Source organism: Panicum hallii, chromosome 3 (assembly GCF_002211085.1).
Source record: "Panicum hallii strain FIL2 chromosome 3, PHallii_v3.1, whole genome shotgun sequence".
Taxonomy (NCBI): Eukaryota; Viridiplantae; Streptophyta; class Magnoliopsida; order Poales; family Poaceae; genus Panicum; species Panicum hallii.
The window spans coordinates 34,523,654-34,533,062 of NC_038044.1; positions in this window are offsets into that span (position 1 = coordinate 34,523,654).

Sequence of the window (9,409 nt, forward strand, 5' to 3'; positions counted from 1 at the left end):
CCGTTCCCTGGTGTCAACATGGTGGAAAATTACGACCGGTCTGCAAGGCGACAACTGGACTTCGCGCTTGGCATCAACATGGCGGGGGTGGCATCACGTCACCAGGTCAAGAATAAAGAGGCTGACCCCAGCGATCGGCCCCAAAAAGGGAAAAAAGAATATGTCACAGAAAGACAAGTAAAGTATGTAAGGAATCGACAGCCAACTTCCTCTGATCTTCTCAGGAAATATGAATACCAGTACCAGCAGCGCCTCCAGTGGGAATCTGAGCAAGAGGAATATGAGCGCCGCATCGGAAAGCGCCTGAGGAAGCACGAAGATGCCCGTGATCATTGGCACTGCCCGTTCTTCAGGTACTGTTGGGATTCAGGTATGAGCCGGCTGCCTACTATCAGGGATTGCCCAGAGTGTGGACCAATGAAGTCAGAAGCTAGGGATTTAGTTTTTCAGCGGCTAGGACCTGCTCCAACCCGGCAAGAGCGGGTTCGGTCACCACGAAAGGAAGATGAAGAAGAAGATAGGTATCATCGTCCACGTTGGTGCCCCGATGGACTTAATCGTTCCCAGAAGCGCAGGGTTCAGCGGCTGCGTAGCTTGGAGGAGGCCGTGGCCAAGTACATCGAGACTTTAAGGAAAGCACGACCAGATCTGGCAGAACAAGTCCATTATGTGCAAGAAAAAGAGTTGCGCCCACCAAGGAAGGAATGGCGGCCCAAGTCAACAAAAGCCGATACGAAGGTATCGGCTGATGCACACATGGTTTTTGTACTTCCTACAGAGTTCCATGCTCGGACCCAGGAGGAGCCATCGGTAGCCCAGCTTGATTTGGGACCACGGCCGGTGATATTCGAAAAGCCACAAGCCAAGAATTACAAGCACCTGAAGGCCTTGTATCTTAAAGGGTATATTAATGGTCAGCCTGTTAATAAAATGCTGGTGGATACAGGAGCGGCAGTTAACATCATGCCGTACTCAGTTCTGCGCCATTTGGGGCGGTCCACCGGAGATCTAATCAAGACCAACGTCACGCTAAGTGACTTTAATGGGCAGACTTCAGAAGCTCAGGGCGTCCTCAGTGTGGATCTCACCATTGGAAACAAGACCGTCCTGACTTCATTCTTCATCATCAACAGCAAAAGTACCTACAATGTTTTACTTAGCAGGGACTGGATTCATACCAACTGTTGCATCCCCTCCACAATGCATCAATGTTTGATCCAGTGGGATGGAGACGAGGTGGAAGCGGTCCAGGCAGACGACTCGATCGAAATTTCACATGCTGCCATGAGCATCTGGGATGCAGAGGATCAAGAGCCGATTTCAAGGATGAGCCTCGAAGGGTGTGACCGCATCGAGGCTACAAAAAATGGAGTAAGGCTGGTCTTATCCACCGGCCTTACAGAATAAAGGAGCCGCAAGGAGCGATGCGTTGCAGCAAAGCCATAGAGGCCGATTCCTGCAATCGGCCCCAAAAAATTGAATTTGTAAAGTCAAGTGTTTTACATAGTTGTTATGGGACGGCCAGCGCTAGCAGCCGGCCTTATTCTTTTTGTAAAAACTTGGAAAATAGTGGGATGCGTGGAACGGCCGATCTTAACGATCGGCCGGAATTCTTTTTACTGTCTTCCTTTTCCATCTACAACATTGATCTAACGGAGGAGGGGAAGCTAGGATATGGTTTCATGTCGGCTGACGAACTTGAGGAGATAGATATTGGTCCTGGGGATAAGCCACGACCAACGTTTATAAGTAGGATGTTGCACCCATCTCTACGAGAGCCGATGATAACTTTGCTGAAGGGATATGCCGATTGCTTCGCCTGGGATTACACAGAGATGCCTGGGCTGGATAGGAGTATAGTTGAGCATCGGTTCCCTCTTAAGAGCAGATTTCGACCATTCCAACAGCGGGCACGGCAGATGAAAGCCGAAGTCCTGGTTGAAGTAAAGAAAGAAGTAGAAAAGATGTTAGAAGCTGGATTTATCAGGACTTGCAGATACGCTGAATGGATCTCCAGCGTTGTGCCCGTACAGAAGAAGGATAGCCGATGGCGGGTGTGCATGGATTTCAGGGATCTCAATAGAGCCACTCTGAAGGACGAATACCCAATGCCTATTGCAGAGACATTGATCAATGCTGCTGCCGGCCACAAGATTTTAAGTTTCATGGATGGTAATGCAGGTTACAATCAGATTTTCATGGCCCCTGAAGATATACACAAAACTGCATTTAGAGTGCCCGGAGCGGTAGGCCTATTCGAGTATGTGGTTATGACCTTCGGCTTGAAGAATGCTGGTGCTACGTATCAGCGTGCCATGAACCACATTTTCCATGATTTGATTGGCAATCTGGTGGAGATTTACATCGACGACGTTGTGGTAAAGTCAGCATCGGTCGAGGGACATCTGGATGATCTACGGCAAGTTCTGGAACGAACTAGAAAGTTCGGGCTCAGGATGAATCCAAAGAAGTGCGCTTTTGGTGTGTCAGCCGGGCAGTTCTTGGGCTTTCCGGTTCATGAAAGAGGAATAGAGATTGGCCTAAAAAGTCAGGAAGCCGTACGCACTATGGTGCCACCCACCACCAAGAAGGAGCTCCAGCAACTTATTGGCAAGATTAACTTCATCAGGAGGTTTATTTCTAATCTATCTGGGCGAATTGAACCCTTTATGGAGTTAGTGAAAACCAAAACCAATGATGAGTTCCGCTGGGGGGGGCAGAACAGCAGTAGGCATTCGAAGAAATTAAAGAATATTTGTCGAGACCGCCTATGTTGGTGCCACCGCAATAGGATAGGCCATTTTACATATATTTGTCAGTTGGCGACACCTCTATTGCTTCAGTGGTAGTACAATTATATGATGGCAAGGAGAGGGTGGTATTTTATCTCAGCAGGAGAATGTTGGATGCAGAGACAAGGTACCCCGATATGGAGAAACTTTGTCTTTGTTTATTTTTTTATGTGCACCAAGCTTCACCATATCCTGCTATCGGCTGAGGTAATCATCATTTGCAAATCGGATGTCATAAAACACATGCTATCGGCTCCTGTATTGAAAGGCCAATTGGGAAAATGGATGTTTGCATTATCAGAGTTTGATATCCGATATCAACCCGCAAAAGCAGTTAAAGGGCAGGCGTTGGCGGATCTCATTGCTGAGAGGGTTAATACCAACATAGCAGCGCTTTCTGTACGAGCCTGGGCCATGTACTTCGACGGATCAGTTTGTGGAGATGGATGTGGAATCGGCATCTTGCTGGTATCGCCTCGGGGGGCAACGTATTCTTTCTCAATCAGATTACCTGCTGCTTGTACTAATAACCTTGCAGAGTACGAGGCGGTGCATAAAGGCATGGAATTGCTTCTGGAGGCCGGAGCCGAAGCTGTAGAAGTCTTCGGGGACTCAAAGTTGGTAATCTCCCAACTCACAGAAGAATACAGGTGTGAAAGTGAGCTATTATTTCCGTTGTGGGTGCAATGCCAGGAACTAATAGCCCAGTTCAGGTATATAAATTTTTATTGGATACCTAGAGATCGGAATGCAGAGGCCAATGATCTAGCGCAGCTGGCTTCAGGGTACAAAACCAATGGGTCAAATCATCAGGTGTACTCACTGGACCAGGAAGATTGGAGAGCCGATATCTTCAACTACTTGAAGGATTCGGCTCAAGGGGCACCCAAGAGGATACGGTACAAAGCCATGAGGTATGTCCTGATAGGGGATGATATGTTTTATAGGACCTTGGAAGTGTTATTGCTGAAGTGTTTGGGGCCGGTCGAATCCAATCGGCTCCTACATGAAGTTCATGAAGGAACGTGTGGGACTCATCAATCAGCTCACAAGATGAAGTGGCTAATTAGGCGATTAGGGTACTACTGGCCCACCATGCTTGAAGATTGTTTTAAGTATTATAAAGGGTGTCAAGCATGTCAGAGGTTCGGAAAGATCCAGATGGTGCCAGCGTCCGTGATGAACCCCATCATTAAACCATGGCCGTTCAGAGGTTGGGGTATGGATATGATCGGCAAAATCAATCCTCCATCTAGCAAGGGTCATCAGTTCATTTTAGCTATCACAGATTATTTCACCAAATTGGTGGAGGCGGTCCCAGTGAAATCGGTGGCATCTAAGGATGTTATTCAGTTCGTCAAGGAACACGTCATTCGCAGATTTGGGATCCCACAGACCATTACAACAGATGGTGGTTCGGTTTTTATTTCAGAAGAATTCAAGAAGTTTGCTGCTGATATAGGTATCAAGCTGATTAGATCGTCTCCATATTATGCTCAGGCAAATGGACAGGCCGAAGCGTCCAATCAGAGCCTTATCAAGTTGATCAAGAGGAAGATTGATGAGTACCCCAGACGCTAGCACGAGGTTTTGTCAGAAGCACTATAGGCATACCGTATATCCTGTCATGGGGCGACAAAAACTTCCCCTTATCACTTGGTCTATGGGCAGGAAGCCGTGTTACCATGGGAAGTTATGGCTGGGTCAAGGCGCGTAGAATTCCAGAATGACTTATCTGCTGAGGAATATGCTACTCAGATGAGTGACAACGTGGAGGACCTCACGGAACTCAGGCTATGGTCGCTAGAGAAGATTAAGGAAAATAAGGCTAAGGTAGCCCGTGCATACAATAAAAAGGTCAAACCAAAGGAATTTCAAGTAGGAGACTTGGTCTGGGAAGCAGTATTACCATTGGGAACTAAGGACGCGGCATATGGCAAGTGGTCCCCAAACTGGCATGGGCCGTACAGGGTTGACCAGGTCCTACCTGGAAATGCGTACATGCTTGAAGAATTGGATGGCGTCAAGTTTCCAGTGGCAGTCAACGGCCAACATCTTAAGAAATACTTCCCAAGTATGTGGGCCGACGAATGGTAAAGCCGATGGTACCTATCAGGCAATAGTCCGGTATGACCGGTAAGCTAAGAAAGGTGACACGGGCTAAGCTGGTGGTGTTTTGGCGAGATACAAAATGGAAAAGAGGCCGATGAGTGTGATCGGCCTGTACGATAGCAAGAGGCATTAGAACAGCCGATGTAATGTCATCGACTTTAGATGTTTGTTTGTAGCAATTAAACATCACAGGTTATCAAAGAGCCGATGTATCACCATCGACTTCAGGTTCACTACACAAAAATACAGAGTTCATCTTGGGCAGGTTTTCTGAAGGAAATCATTGATGGCAGCAATAGCATCAAGACGGATGCGGTCGACTTCAGCAATCACTGCTTCGTCCTCTTCGTCCGCCCCTGGCACCACTTGTTTGCTCAGGCCGTTCAGCTCGGCCAAGTCTGCTTTCAGCTCGGCGGTCAAGGTTGCCGCCTCCCGCTTGGAACCCGCGATAAGATCCTTCTCTTCCTGAATGCGCTGCTTGGTGGCCCGAACTTTAGCCTCGAGGTCTTCTAGTTCTCTCTCCAGGAGATGAAGCCGCTGGGCAGAGGCAGATGTGTCAACCTTGGCGTCGAGTGCGGCTTTCTTCTTGTTGACTGACTGGCACATCTCGGTGATGATAGTCCTTAGGAGCAATTGGGAACGCCGAGTCTCAATCCTATGGCGAGCCTCTGCCACTTTTGCTCGGAAAGAAGGAAGGTACCAGGCCGGCAAAAGCTTGACCTGAAGGCTCACAGGGAGCTGGGAGTTGACCTCATCAAGGATCTGCTTCACCGCGCTGGAATCCTGAATCAGGGTGTCGATCGGACCCGATAGAAGATCCTTCATGCGGAGGAGTTGATTGGCAGTGCTAGTCAGGTCCAGCGGAGAGTCATTGGCTTCCAATATGGCCGACCTAATTGAGGCAGGATCGAACGCGAGGAGCTCTGAAAGATCCAGGTTCTGGAGGAAAAGAGGGTGAGCAAGGCACTGCGGAAGAAGACCAAAATAATTACAAAGAATAAGGCATACCTGTCCCGAGAGGGAGGTGGCGATAGCCGATGAAGTAATAATCGGCTCCTGGAGGCGCACCCCTTCCGAAGGATGAACGGTGACGGTAGAGGCCAGATGGGCCACGCCTCCAGAGGAAGAAGCGACAGCCGACGAGTTAGCGGTCGGCTTTGCTGGAGCGACAGCCGATGAGATAGCGGTCGGCTCTGCTAGATGTGCCTCTCGTGCAGGGAGATCGGCGGTAGCTGCGGCGGTGGATGGTCCTTCCAGACAGGGGCCAACAAGGGACGCGGTCACGACCGGCTCCCGCGGACCTGGCGAAGCAGCTGGGACGACATCCGATGCAGAAGGACCCTCCAGGATTGCCGCACCAGGATCACGGAGAGTGATCAAAGCCCTGACGGGCGCGTCCACATCCTCTGGCACCTCCGAAGATGAGCCCTTCTAGCATGGGGGCTTCTCCCCACTGGAGACATCCACGACGGCAGGCTGCAGGGGGAGAGAGTATAATTAAAGAAGACATGAACAGAGGTGGTTAGCAGCTGGAATCTCTGGGTCAGGGGAAGATGGTGCAGGCTCCTTCGAACTTTTCTGACCAGAACCTTCCTCGTCTTAGCACGAGCTCGGGGGCCAACGGCTTCAGAGGATCGCTTCCATTTGGGGGTCAGCTTGACAGTGCTCGACTGAATCTGCATTACGCTTTTTGAAGGAGGAGGTGCATTCTTGCTGAAGAGAGCCACAGGGGCAACTGGCAAGAAACAAAAGGGCGATCCATCATCGTTCATCGGCTCTGGGCCATCTTCTTGCTATAGAAATGAAGAACGGAATCAGAAAGAGTCTAACAAAAGACAAAAAAAGAAACGTTAGTCAAGAGGCGATACCTCTTCCGGCAGGTATTTCATATTCGGAATAGATCCGCTGCAGCATCGGACCCAGAGCTCTTCGGAAAACGTGAGTTTTCCACATCGACCACCACCCCTCAAAATCGACAGCCGAAGAAGTAAAGGCAAAATTGACAGGGACAGATAGGGGAAGGTCTGTAAACAGACTGTAGCACCTCTGGGTGGTCAAGGCATCAGGAAGGTCCACCCTATTTGATGTCAAGAAGTGAAGAAGAAAATGGGGAGGCACCTGCCCAAGACCAAACTGCCGGGCTGCTACGACCGGCTGGTAAAACTCATAACCGGGCTTGAGGATCTGATTAGAGGTACTCATGCCGGCTGGAAGAAGGCAGGGACGAACCATGATTGAATACAGGCGCCTAGTATGGGCGTCATGGGCAAAATCGGCCAGCCGGAACATAGCCGGGTTCTCGAAAAGTTCAGAATCGGCATACGGGAGGAAGTTTGGGTTATCTAGGCCTTTGTAGAAAACTCTAAACCAGCAAGAAGCAGCCGGGGGATTCAATTTCCCGCCGGGGAGACTATATAAAGCTTGCCCAAAACTGGTGCACCTGATTTGTCTCCCACTCAGATCGGGGAAGGAATTGCCGACCAAGGAAGGGAAATTGGGGATGGAACTTTGGAAATAAAGGTGAGCCCACAACTGGATGAACCACCACGGACCACCAGTTCGGAGTTTCTTCTGTGAAAAAAGGCTCGAAGTCATCAAATGAAGGTATCTGTAAAGTTCCCCAAGAAATAGTTTACCAAGGCCAACGGGGTGACCCTTGGCCAGCTCGTAAGCCAGAGAGAGGTAATTCTTGGTTGGGGCAAGGGAAGGGCCACAGAAGAGGAAATGTTCAAGCCACAGATTTAGAAAGGCTGTGTGCTCCTTCTCTGATACAGGACCCTTGCTTTTCTGGTGTTGGTTCAAGTATGTACTCCAGTTAGTACATTCTGCTCTGGAAGACAGTTTGAAGGGGACTACAGAGAGCCTGTAAGCAGAAGGGCAGGCTGATGATATGTCTAAGCCGGTGATCATCGTAACATCTAGCAGCGTTGGTGTCATTGGACCGTGCCCAAAAAGAAAACAATTCAAGGCATCGAACCAGAAGTAGCCGATGGTCTTTAGAAGGTTCTCGTCTTTCTCAAGAGGAGAAAGGGACAGAGACAGAGCATCGGCTATCCCGATGGATTCCCATAGGGGTTGGTAGGCGTCCGCTACTCTGTTATACCAAACTGTCCAACCTTCAGGAGGATTTGGCCAAGCGCGGAGGCTATCTGACCAAGATTCTAGGTCTATGTCCTGACTCACGAAAGGGATCCGATTGGCTTCGGATGAAATCAGATCTATGGGCTTCTCGTAGGAACGAGGCCCGAGGCAGAAAGAACTGGGGGAAGAAGGGTGTGGCAAGAAGATATCGGAAGCCTGAAAAACCCCAAGAAAACAAGATTGCCGAGGAAAGAGTCACTTAACCGCGCAGTAAATTTTACGGATGCTGCATTAAATTAATGAGGGTCGAAGTTTACCTTCAGACCGAAGACGACGGCGGCGGTGTTCGAAGACTCCGCCATCGAGAGTCCTGAATCGAGACCTTGGAGAGTGGATCTAGGGTTGGCGGTGCAAGATCGAATGTGCGTCTCAAGGATCAGGGAGGATTTTGCGGCTAGGGTTTGTGAGCAAAAGAAGTTCGGAGTTAGCCTGGATCCCAGAATCTCCAGAGATCTGTTTTGGTTTGGAGGTCTGGCAGAGGGTAAAGTAAATTGAAAAGTTATTTCAGATCCGGGTCGGTATATTCTAAGGCCGATGCGTTGCCATCGGCTCTTGAGCAGATTGTTATGCGCAAGAAAGCTACTGATACAAAAGAGGATTTTATTCACAACAAGGCAGCAAGTACAAAAGAGGAGCTAACTGCTCCTTGAAATAGCCTAATGGTGATACTACGGCCTACCACCAGTACACGCCAGCGGTCTTGTGGCGCTTGGTCGGCGGAGCAACGATAGCACCACTACCATCGCTACTGCTGCTGCCGCCGTCGTCATCCCCGCCGCTGTCGCTGGTGAAGCCGTCATCGTCTTCGGCTTCGTCGGTGCCGTCGGAAGTTTCGTCCGATGACCTGCCAATAAGGAAGGTACCTGCCATCGGATCTTCTTCGGAGGAGAAGGAATCGGCTCTTTCTTCCAAGGAGGAGAAGTCTTCCCTCCAAGATGCATCATCTTCATCTTCCTCCAACTCGGCTCCGAAGAGGAGTGCGAGATCCTCACCGTCAGTCAGGGATTCATCATCCTCTGACTGGGAATAGAAGTCTCATTCCTCTGCATCCCAATGCAGGGGGCACGGGCTTCATAAGCGGCAATCGGATCGTATTCTGGAGTAGGCTCTCGGGAAGATTCAGATTCAAAAGAAATGGCGGAGGAGGCAGAAGAAGAAGAAGCCATGGTAAAAGGAGAGAAGAAGCGTAATCGACAATGGCTGTGAGAAAAAGATGATTGGGGAAGATGCCGGGGGTAAGTTTATAAAGGTAAAATAGAGGGGTGAAATGAATTGGCACCGTGATGGTTCCCTAGGAAACTGATACAGAGCAGTCACATCCATTGGAAGTCGAAAGGGCGTGGCTGTATGAATCGGAAGCCGAA